General features: G+C 41.3%; 1 long non-coding RNA gene across 1 annotated transcript; it reads right to left on the bottom strand.

Moving 5' to 3' along the window:
* Nucleotides 1–506: 506 nt before the first annotated feature.
* LOC113018640 (uncharacterized) lies at nucleotides 507–4,557 on the bottom strand. The gene is made up of 3 exons (XR_013907003.1): nucleotides 4,438–4,557; nucleotides 3,135–3,255; nucleotides 507–2,828 (listed from the first exon to the last, which is right to left on the bottom strand). It is a non-coding gene; the product is annotated as an uncharacterized LOC113018640 (long non-coding RNA).
* Nucleotides 4,558–9,257: the final 4,700 nt, after the last annotated feature.

The following is a 9,257-nucleotide window of genomic DNA, read 5'->3' on the forward strand; positions in this document are numbered from 1 at the left end:
CCACTGAATGTGTTCCAGTGCAATATAGAAATATGGAAATCTCTACTTTGGTCTCATTTGTCCAAAGGAAATTGTTCCAAAAGTCTTGTGGTTTGTTGTCATGCAACTTTACAAACCTAAGCCCTGCTGCGATTCTTCTCTGAGAGAGAAGAAGCTTTCTCCAGGCACTTCTTACAAACAAGCCATACTTCAGCTTTTTGTAATTGTATTGTTCTGAACTTTTAACCTAACTGAGGCCCGTAGAGTCTACGTTGTAGATCTTAGGTTTTTGCAGCTTTTCTGAGAATTGCCGGTTTGCCTTTCAACTGAATTTGCTGGGTTGTTCTTTCCTGGGACGATGGTGGCATTATGTCAACACACGACTACTCCAGAGCAGCAAACTGTCCAAACTTCTCCTTTTATAGAGGTGCTCACACCTGCTGATGATCAGCTATTCAAGTGCATTTAATTAGCAGCACCTGGCTGCTATTTCTCTGACAATGCCAGTGGAAGTAGCAAGGGTGTACTTGGTTTTTCCACATGACTGTAACTTTATTGGTCCTTTATATCCTGCAGACACACACACACACACACACATCAAAAGTAGAACTTATTATTTTAAAAAGAAAGAAAAATGTTTATTTTATGTAGGCGGTAAACAGCGAGACCAAACCATTAAAATAGTTGAACTAGTTAGCCTAAAGTCATAAATGCAGGCTTTCTGCAAACATAATACCAAGCCTTCTGGCTCTACAGAATGAAAATAGTAGGTGGTGAAAAGTACATTTTTGTGCCGTGATTGATGAACATCCAGCTTCTACCAAGTGTTAGTAGCACAAACACAAAGTAGACCCAACCAGCTCCTGTACAAGAATATGACTACTACAATATTCACTTATTTTGTTAAGACTTACAATGAACATCTGGCTTACCATCAATTGAAATGTTTGGAACGTGATGGGCTGTGTCAAAGGAGTACTTCAGCTTATCTGACAGGGCTTTTGATATATAAGCGAAAGGTTGCGAACCAGTGGTCTTGTGGGATTTAAAGTTGGATGTTTGTAGCAGCTCTTAAGCTAGAAACCACCCAGGCAGAAATTTTATCTGATCAAAACTTCAGCCGACGGAGGCTGACTTTGTGAACCTGGTGTAATAGCTGTTTGAGCTTCCACACACACACACATTAAGGTTTGATAGTGATGTTCTGGACCAGAAAATGAAATTTGTTCCAACGAAGTGTTCACAAGGTTGGTGTCTCATTAATTCTAAATGGAGCAGCTTCAGTCCTTTACTGAGTGACAGATTTGAAGTGCTTAACTTGATTCTCTATTTAGAGCCTTACGTGTTCAAAGACAGTGTGATGAAGAAACATTTAGCAGTTATTTATAATGATAATTTCACAGTTTCTCTGGATAAAAGCGAGAAAACATATGAAAAAAAATCAATTAAACTAAAAATATTGATACTGGCATTAGCTATGGGTCAAAAGTGGATGCTTGTATGTCAGTAATTTATTTGCTGCATGCCTTTCTAAAATCAACATCGTCAACCACATGCACATTTTGCTCAGTGTGATTGTTTATCTTCAACATAAACAAAGTTATAAACACCAGAAGTTGTCTTGCAATATAAAGTGGATGCGCAAACACACCCGTTTTGTCTTACAGCCAAAGTCCAGAGCCCAGTGTCTATAGAGAATCAGTGGCGAGGCCTACTCTGCCTGCATGCAGGTGACAGCTGGCCTCTCCAGGCAAATGCAGCGTCAAAGCCAGAATCTATGAACTGCTTATTCTGCAGAAGGCCACTTGCTATTTTTAATCTCTGACACAAAATAGAGGCGAGGAGAGGGAAAGAATTCAAGCTAGGAAGCCGTGGTGCGCACCCAGCGTCGGCCCCATGCCAGGCAGCTGATTTGGCACACTGCAGCAGGTTTAAGTTTATAAACCAGATGGAAACTGAACTAATCAGTTTGCAAGATGATACCAGCTTGCGATTCCTTTCCTCATAAAGTCATTGACCAGTTTTTGATTGTGTGCAAGCGTGTGAATCGCTTAAGGAAATTAGTCAGCTTTGCATATGTTAGAGAAGAAGTAATGTGTTGGGAGAGGCGGGTGACTGTGGAAGAATGAGCCACATCGGGTGCTCTTGTGGGCTGACTCCATGTTGCGTGTTTTTTGGGGGAGGTTTTGTCATATTTCTAACCATGAACTTAAAACAAGATTCTGAAGTATTATCAGAAACCAGGCCCATACATCTGCCATACATTTGTTTACTATATGTCTATACTGGTATAAATTATGGGCCACTAATCAAAAATAAGGTCCATTAGAGAATTAAAAGAATATCCACCTCTCCAGCACCACCTTTAGAGAGTCAACTCCATTCCCATGACATTACTGGCCTTGCACATAAGTTTACTGAGTCTGTTGGCATCTGCGACCCTCAACCTGCTCCCCCAGCATGCAACAGACTCATAGAAAATCACGAGTACTCACAGATGTTAAAAGATCTCAGCCGCCTCAGAAAATACAGACAACTTTGGCCCTTCCTGTAGAGTGCAGTGGTGTTTTTAACCCAGTCCACTTTATTGTCAGTGTGTACTCTGAGGTATTTATAGTCCTCCACTATGTCCACATTGACCCCTTGGATTAAAGCAGGGGTCGCTGGTTTCCTGGTCCTCCTAAAGTCCACAATCAATTCCTTGGTCTTTGTCACGCTGAGCTGCTGATGATTCTGCTCGCACCATGAGACAAAGGAGTCCACCACAGCCCGCTACTCCATCTCATCACCCTAGCTGGTGCATTCAACCATCGCAGAGTCATCAGGAAACTTCTGAAGATGGCAGGTCTCTGTGTTGAGGGTGAAGTGGAAAGGGGCGAGAACGGTCAAACAACAAAGAACCAATTTTGAATTGTATGTTCAAGCATTTTGTGACCAGCACCTGCCATTTGTTCCCCTTTCTTTAGCTGAATCCAAGTCTTGTCAAAACGGATGGAATTATGAGTGCAGAAAAGGAGCATAGGTTTTTTTTGATTCACCATGCCATAAAATCAGCATGACAAACATGTTGCTAAGTCCAGTAGAAGCATAACTAGATAGTAAAAACACACAATTGAACACTTTCAGTCATGGATTGGCCTCCCAAGAGTTCCTACCTCAACATTATTGGAGCGGTGTGGGATCATCTTCACAGAGAACAGAACAAAACGTAGCCAACGTCCAAAGAAGAGCTTTGAATGTCCTCCAGGAACCCTCAGGAACTATTCCTGAATATTACTAAAAGACATGACAAGAAAGCTTGTCTCAGAGAGTTCAGGCTGTGTTGAAGACTAAAGATTGTCAAAGATTGTGATTTTGAAGCTCATTAGATTCTACAAACTCTATTTATGCTTTATACGCTTCTTTTCTATGTATGTTTGCAAATGTTTCATCGCTGCACCTATTTCCCATTTCCTAGCTTTATATAAAGAAACTGTTTAATACTTGATTTTTTTGTTTTACAGTAATCTACCAAACACTGAGGTCAGTACATCCTCCAGAAATCCTGCATTAACCATGTTATGCCAGAAATACTCCAAAATGTTTTCTCAGTGAAGATGAGTTAAGTGTCGGGATCTGCTATTGAAGATAAAATACTTATCACTAAGATTAACCTTGTATGATGTTATAATATGAGTTTATACTTGCTTAGGATTCAGCAGAGACGCTGCCTCTTTAACTGTTACCCGTCAGAATTTCATTGGTGGGTGTTTGGTCTTGTCACCAAGCTGAAAGATTAAGCCCCCCCCCCCAGAGAGCAAAAGAAAATTGCTGAGAGCTGTTGTAGCCAATCATCACCACGACAGATAAAAATGAGGCTACAGAAGTAGCCCATGCCAAAAAGTAATCTTAGCCCCTTATCTTTGACAGCGACATCCCTCACTGTATTGCGAGTAAAAAATGTGCTGAAATCACGTAGGTGTGCGTTTGCATCTGTATATTTGTGTTAAAAGATATCAAGACAAGAATAATTCCTCTGTGTGCGTATGGCCATTCTGTGATTTCTGTCTCTTTGTGCTCATCTGATACCCTTACATGTTTAAGATGTTCAAATGCCTTGTGTAGTATTGTATATATTATATATAGGCTTGTCAGTATTAACTCGCTTTGTTCTGTTCCCTGGCCGCCCATTTATCGCACTCTGGAGCATGAAAAGTGGGAGACACTGGCCAGGTCACTGCAGTGCTCACTGGCTCTAATAAGTGTGAGCAGGGTGCCAGGTGGATGTAGGAGATTTTGACACCCCATCATCTGTGGGTCTTCTGCAACTTCGAGGGATGGGGGCGTTTGAAGTCAGCAGTTTCCAGGCCAACCATTCAGCAGGGTTAATTACTATACCAACCAGGTGCCCCCTACCAGTAATGATCAGCGCCCTTACGATCCATTCACCATTCACTCACCTTGCTTTTTTACGCTTACCTGAGTTTTATATCATGTAGTCCCTTTGAGACACTAGAGTTCACAGAGCCATGCAGGTTTGCTCTCGGGGTGCTGCAATTTGAGGACTTTCTGCTCTGTTGCTGACAAGGCTGTTAATATCTGAGACAATAGAAGAAGAAGAAACACAAGATACATGTGCCAGTCATCTTTTCTGTACTTGTTAGGATGGAGTTTCTAAAGTATCAACGATGCACTCTGCATAATTGCCCCTTTTATATAAGCTGTTGCTGCAATGAGTGTGTTTATTTTGTATTTGTTAAAGTGGACTGTTTATCCTTTTCTTTACCATCTGTGTTACAGCTATACTGGCTGAATTCTTATTATGATGCCCACATTAAATATTGCCAAAGTTTGATATAATGATGTCAGCATATGTGCATGTAATCCCGATGGGTCACAGCCCTGGTTTTTGCTACTGTTTAAGCTATATGATGTCAAAAAGAAGAGATGTAGTGCTTGAAAGATTAGTTGTAAAACAGCTGGTTGATCATCTGCAGAGGAAAGGTTTATTTGAAGACTTATAGTTGGGATTCAGAATTCATCGCAGTACAGAAACAACATTAGTGAAGGTCACAAATGATCTTCTTATGGCCTCTGACAGTGGACTTACTTCCTGACATCTGGTTTGTCCTGCCAGATGTTAGTGCAGTGTCCGACATGACAAGTTTGGTGGTGGGTCAGTGATGGTCTCGGGACGCATATCCATGGAGGGATGTATAGTTCACTACAGACTAGGCAGTAGAATGATGAAATTCTTGGAGCCATTGTCACTCTACGCTGGTGCAGTGGGTCCTGGGTTCCTCCTGTTGCACAACAGTGCAGGCGTGATGAGGTGAGAGTATGCAATGCTCTGCAATGACATTCCAGGAAAACAGACTAACCTCCTGCTTCATTTTGATTTTTGGGCTGTCTTTGCAGGTTGATCATTTTCCTTTCCATCAAACGATGTGGCATCCCTGCATTTCTAACACATTAACCAGTCTGCATCAGTATAGATATCCAGTGTTCCTGTAATTTATCTGAGCAGTGTACGGTACTGTGCAAAAGTTTTAGGTAGGTGTGGAAAAAATGCTGTAAACAAAGAATGCTTTCAGAAATATAAATGATTGTTTATTGGCCCCAAATGTATTCTGCAGCAGGACAACAACCCCAAACATACAGTCAAGTGACCATATATTAAAATAAAGTCTAAAGCTAAGCTAACTTGAGCAGGCTGGACCCTTGTACGTATGAAAGTCATTATCACCCAGCGCTTAAGCTGCAACATAAAAAGGAGGCTAACAGAGTTTATTGAATATGTAAGATGAAATATAAAATATATAAACCTATATAATAATGAAAAATAAAGATACATCCTCGCAAGACAACTTAGGCATTCCTTCAAGCCTTATGCTGCCATCTGAACTTCTGACCTTAGAGCCCAGGCAAAGGCCAGTACCAATTACCAAAAATGGCATCAGTCATAGTAATAGAGAAGTTTCATCACAAAGTACTGTCTGCCCAACTCCTGAAAGTTCTTTGCAACCTGCAATGTATTCAGTTTCCAAATGTCTTAGTGGAAAGACTGAAACTGACAACACTAACAACAACATGGCTCCCGGGACCCTGCTGGGAAGCAAGGAAAGCAAACTCTGAATGTTGGAGGCACGAGAACTTGTGGACAGCCGATAAGCAAAAAGGCCACACGGAGGGTCAGCACGTAGTCACACCATACAGTCAGATCTCTATTAAGATAGGAGATGGTGGGCCAGTGTGATAAGAGCTGACAGGACCTGCTGATGTGATAACAGTGATGGGGCACCAGCTGCAGATGTCACTGTCCCTAACCAACAGGGGAATTGGACTGAACTTTTTCTGGATGAGAGCGAGGTAGTCCTCAATTATGCTCAGATTTCATAGAACTTTGGTAATTACAGGATACTGCTAATGCGGAAACATTTTCATATTTAATGGTACAGTGGGTCATTTTTTTAGTACATTTAAAAGAGAGAGAAAAATAATGCTGTATTGATTATTTTTGCTTCCTTATCTCAAGCCTCTTAACACTCAAAAACAACATAAAAGTTAAGGATATATTAAACAACTCACCTCTGTATCGCTGTCATTGGTCAGAAGTGACTCATCGACTTCTGTTGGGTTCCTCTCACAAGGTTTTATAGCTTCCTCCACAGTAAATGGACATAGACACATATTAACAGCAGAGTTAAATAGTGGACTGACAGGGTACGCTCACTACAGCAGCCAAATCAGAAACAAGGCTATAGGACTGTTTTTAAAGCTTTACACTCCCTGGAGCACAATGGCCTCATTAATCGCAAAACTGGGGAGGTTTGGATCCACCAAGAATCCTGGGATATGACCATCTGGCCAAACTGAGTAACCAAGCAAGAAGGGCCCCTGCAGAGATGGCAGAATGTGCCAGAAGGAGAACCATCGCAGCAGCACTCCATCAGTCAGGTTTTTATGAAGCTAGACCGAAAGAAGGAAACTTGCATGAAGGACTTCTGATAGTCTGCTTGGAGTTTACCACAGTGTGGCCATTTTAAAAGTGAAATGAGGAGCAATGCCTAATATTTGCCAGACATAGTTGTCATTCTACTGAGGGGGGGGGTAAGGGGGTGCTTCTCAGCAGCGGGGACAAGGGGGGGCCAGTCTACGCTGAAGGGAGAGTGAATGCTGCCAAAGCTTGCAGCCAAGACAACACTGGGTTGGAGTCGTGAAGCCAAGACACTTGTCCTTGGCATCAGGACAAGCGTCTGACTGTCCTTAAAGCCCAGACTTAATCCTCCATACAAAATGGCATCCAGTGTGATGAAGCTTGACAGCATCTTCCAGGAAGAATGAGATAGCCTGCCCAAATCGAGGTGTACAAAGCCTGCATAGACTCTTCACCGAGTCCTGCATGACAATGATATAACAGCTCCTTCTGTATTGTAAGCCCTGTGGTTTAAAAAAGACGGAACAACCAGCAGCTTCCTTCAAGTTTGTCTTAACTTTTCACTTTCGAATGAGCTGGACTTGTTTTCCCACTCCACTTCTCCGTCATGCATCCTCACTACTTCGTTACATCCTCCTCATTCCCACAACCTGCAGCGTGCTTACATAGATTCCTGCTCATTTGTAGACATCAAAACCCGAATCATTTTTTCAGTTTGTAATTGCCTAAATAAGTGACTTTTGGAGTTAAGCTAATTCTATATACAGCATTCTGAACGTTTGGGAAATGATTAGCATATTTCCCTGCAACGCCAGCTGCCTACGTGCTAAGCACACTGAATTTACCGTTGTTCAGTATTTCAAAACGCCTGATCCTTATGATATTTCATTGGTTGCCACGAGGCTTGTTAAAACTTCTTGTTAATACGGTATTGGTTTATTATGCAAAGCCACAAACTGCTTTGAAGTATGTGTAGCTAACATGGATACACGCTGATAAGATGGAAATACATGACCTAAGTAGCACAGCAAGTTCAAGTTAACTTAAATATTACAGAATTATTACTTATACTACAAATTACTCAGGCTAATTCACTGTGCCCCTCTCTCAAACTAAAAAAAAGGAATCATAAAACAACTACAATGTCATTTTGCATCTCTCTGTAGTTTTGTTTTGTGTGTCTGTGATAATTTGCCATCTCTTTGTGCTGGCTTTGCATAACTTTGTAGTCTTTTGTTGTCATTTTCTGTCTCTTTTTAGCTGCACTGTCTCTTCAGGTTGGGCTTCCCACTGTGTATTTCTTTTGTAGTACAGTTGTGCATCCACCTCTTTGTAGCTGCTTTAGCTTTGAGTCTCTTTGTGGTCATTCTGTGCTTCAGGTTCTGAAATGTTACTTTAGGTGATATAAAGGAAAGTTTCAACAAAAGTCCTGGATTTGATTTGGATTGAAGCGAGATATGTTAGCATTCACTTAAAACAAAGGCTGATGAGGACCTCATGACCCCTGTGATCCCTGGCGCTGGCCATCCTTTCTCCATATGTTCTATCCTAGACAGATTTAAGATACTGCCTGGCTATGTTGATTTGCCCCCCATCCATGCTCTCACTGCCAGATATGTTTGCCAGAGCTATTTCATACACAATTGCACTGATATTTAATAGCCTGTGAAAGAGAGGCAGACAGCAAGGTAGAAAATTGCCCAGTATTTTAAATTATCCTTAACTTTTATACCAATATTACTTTATAGCTGTAGCGTTGACTTCTCTTTAACCATCACCATCAATCCATCAGCTATAAGCAATGAACCATCTGCTATTATACAGCTTGTTAGCAAAGTCCAGGCTGAGTAATTACCTGTGTCAAAAGCGATGATTGTCTTCTGCGACGGATTATTCATCACTTTATAACTGCAGAGACTGAAAGAGGGATTTTGAAGTCATTCTAACAGAGCCTGCGAGTATTTTCCACAGTTGTCTGCTTAATTCACACAGACACACACATACAGCATGAATTATTGATAAGAGCCCTCAAACTTATTGGGTTAGTTTTAGACAAGTGGTACATGTGTATGAAACTGAAGATAATAATTAGGCTAATGCACCCATTAATGAAAAACTGAGTGCATGACAATACATATCCTGATGGAGGCAGCCAAAAAAGGGTTTTCAAAGAGTGTTAATTAAGAGGGCTTTAAATGGATACGAGGACCCTGCGACGGACCGGCGACCTGTGAAGGGTGGATGGATGAATGAATTGATCCACTCACCTCTTTTCAATCTAGATGTGTTTATACACCACTCTAAATTTAGTCATTAGTTATTATTAACTTCTGGAACTCTTCCACATTGAGTCGTTTGTCCT

Source organism: Astatotilapia calliptera, chromosome 3 (assembly GCF_964374335.1).
Source record: "Astatotilapia calliptera chromosome 3, fAstCal68.1, whole genome shotgun sequence".
In the NCBI taxonomy this organism is placed as follows: domain Eukaryota; kingdom Metazoa; phylum Chordata; class Actinopteri; order Cichliformes; family Cichlidae; genus Astatotilapia; species Astatotilapia calliptera.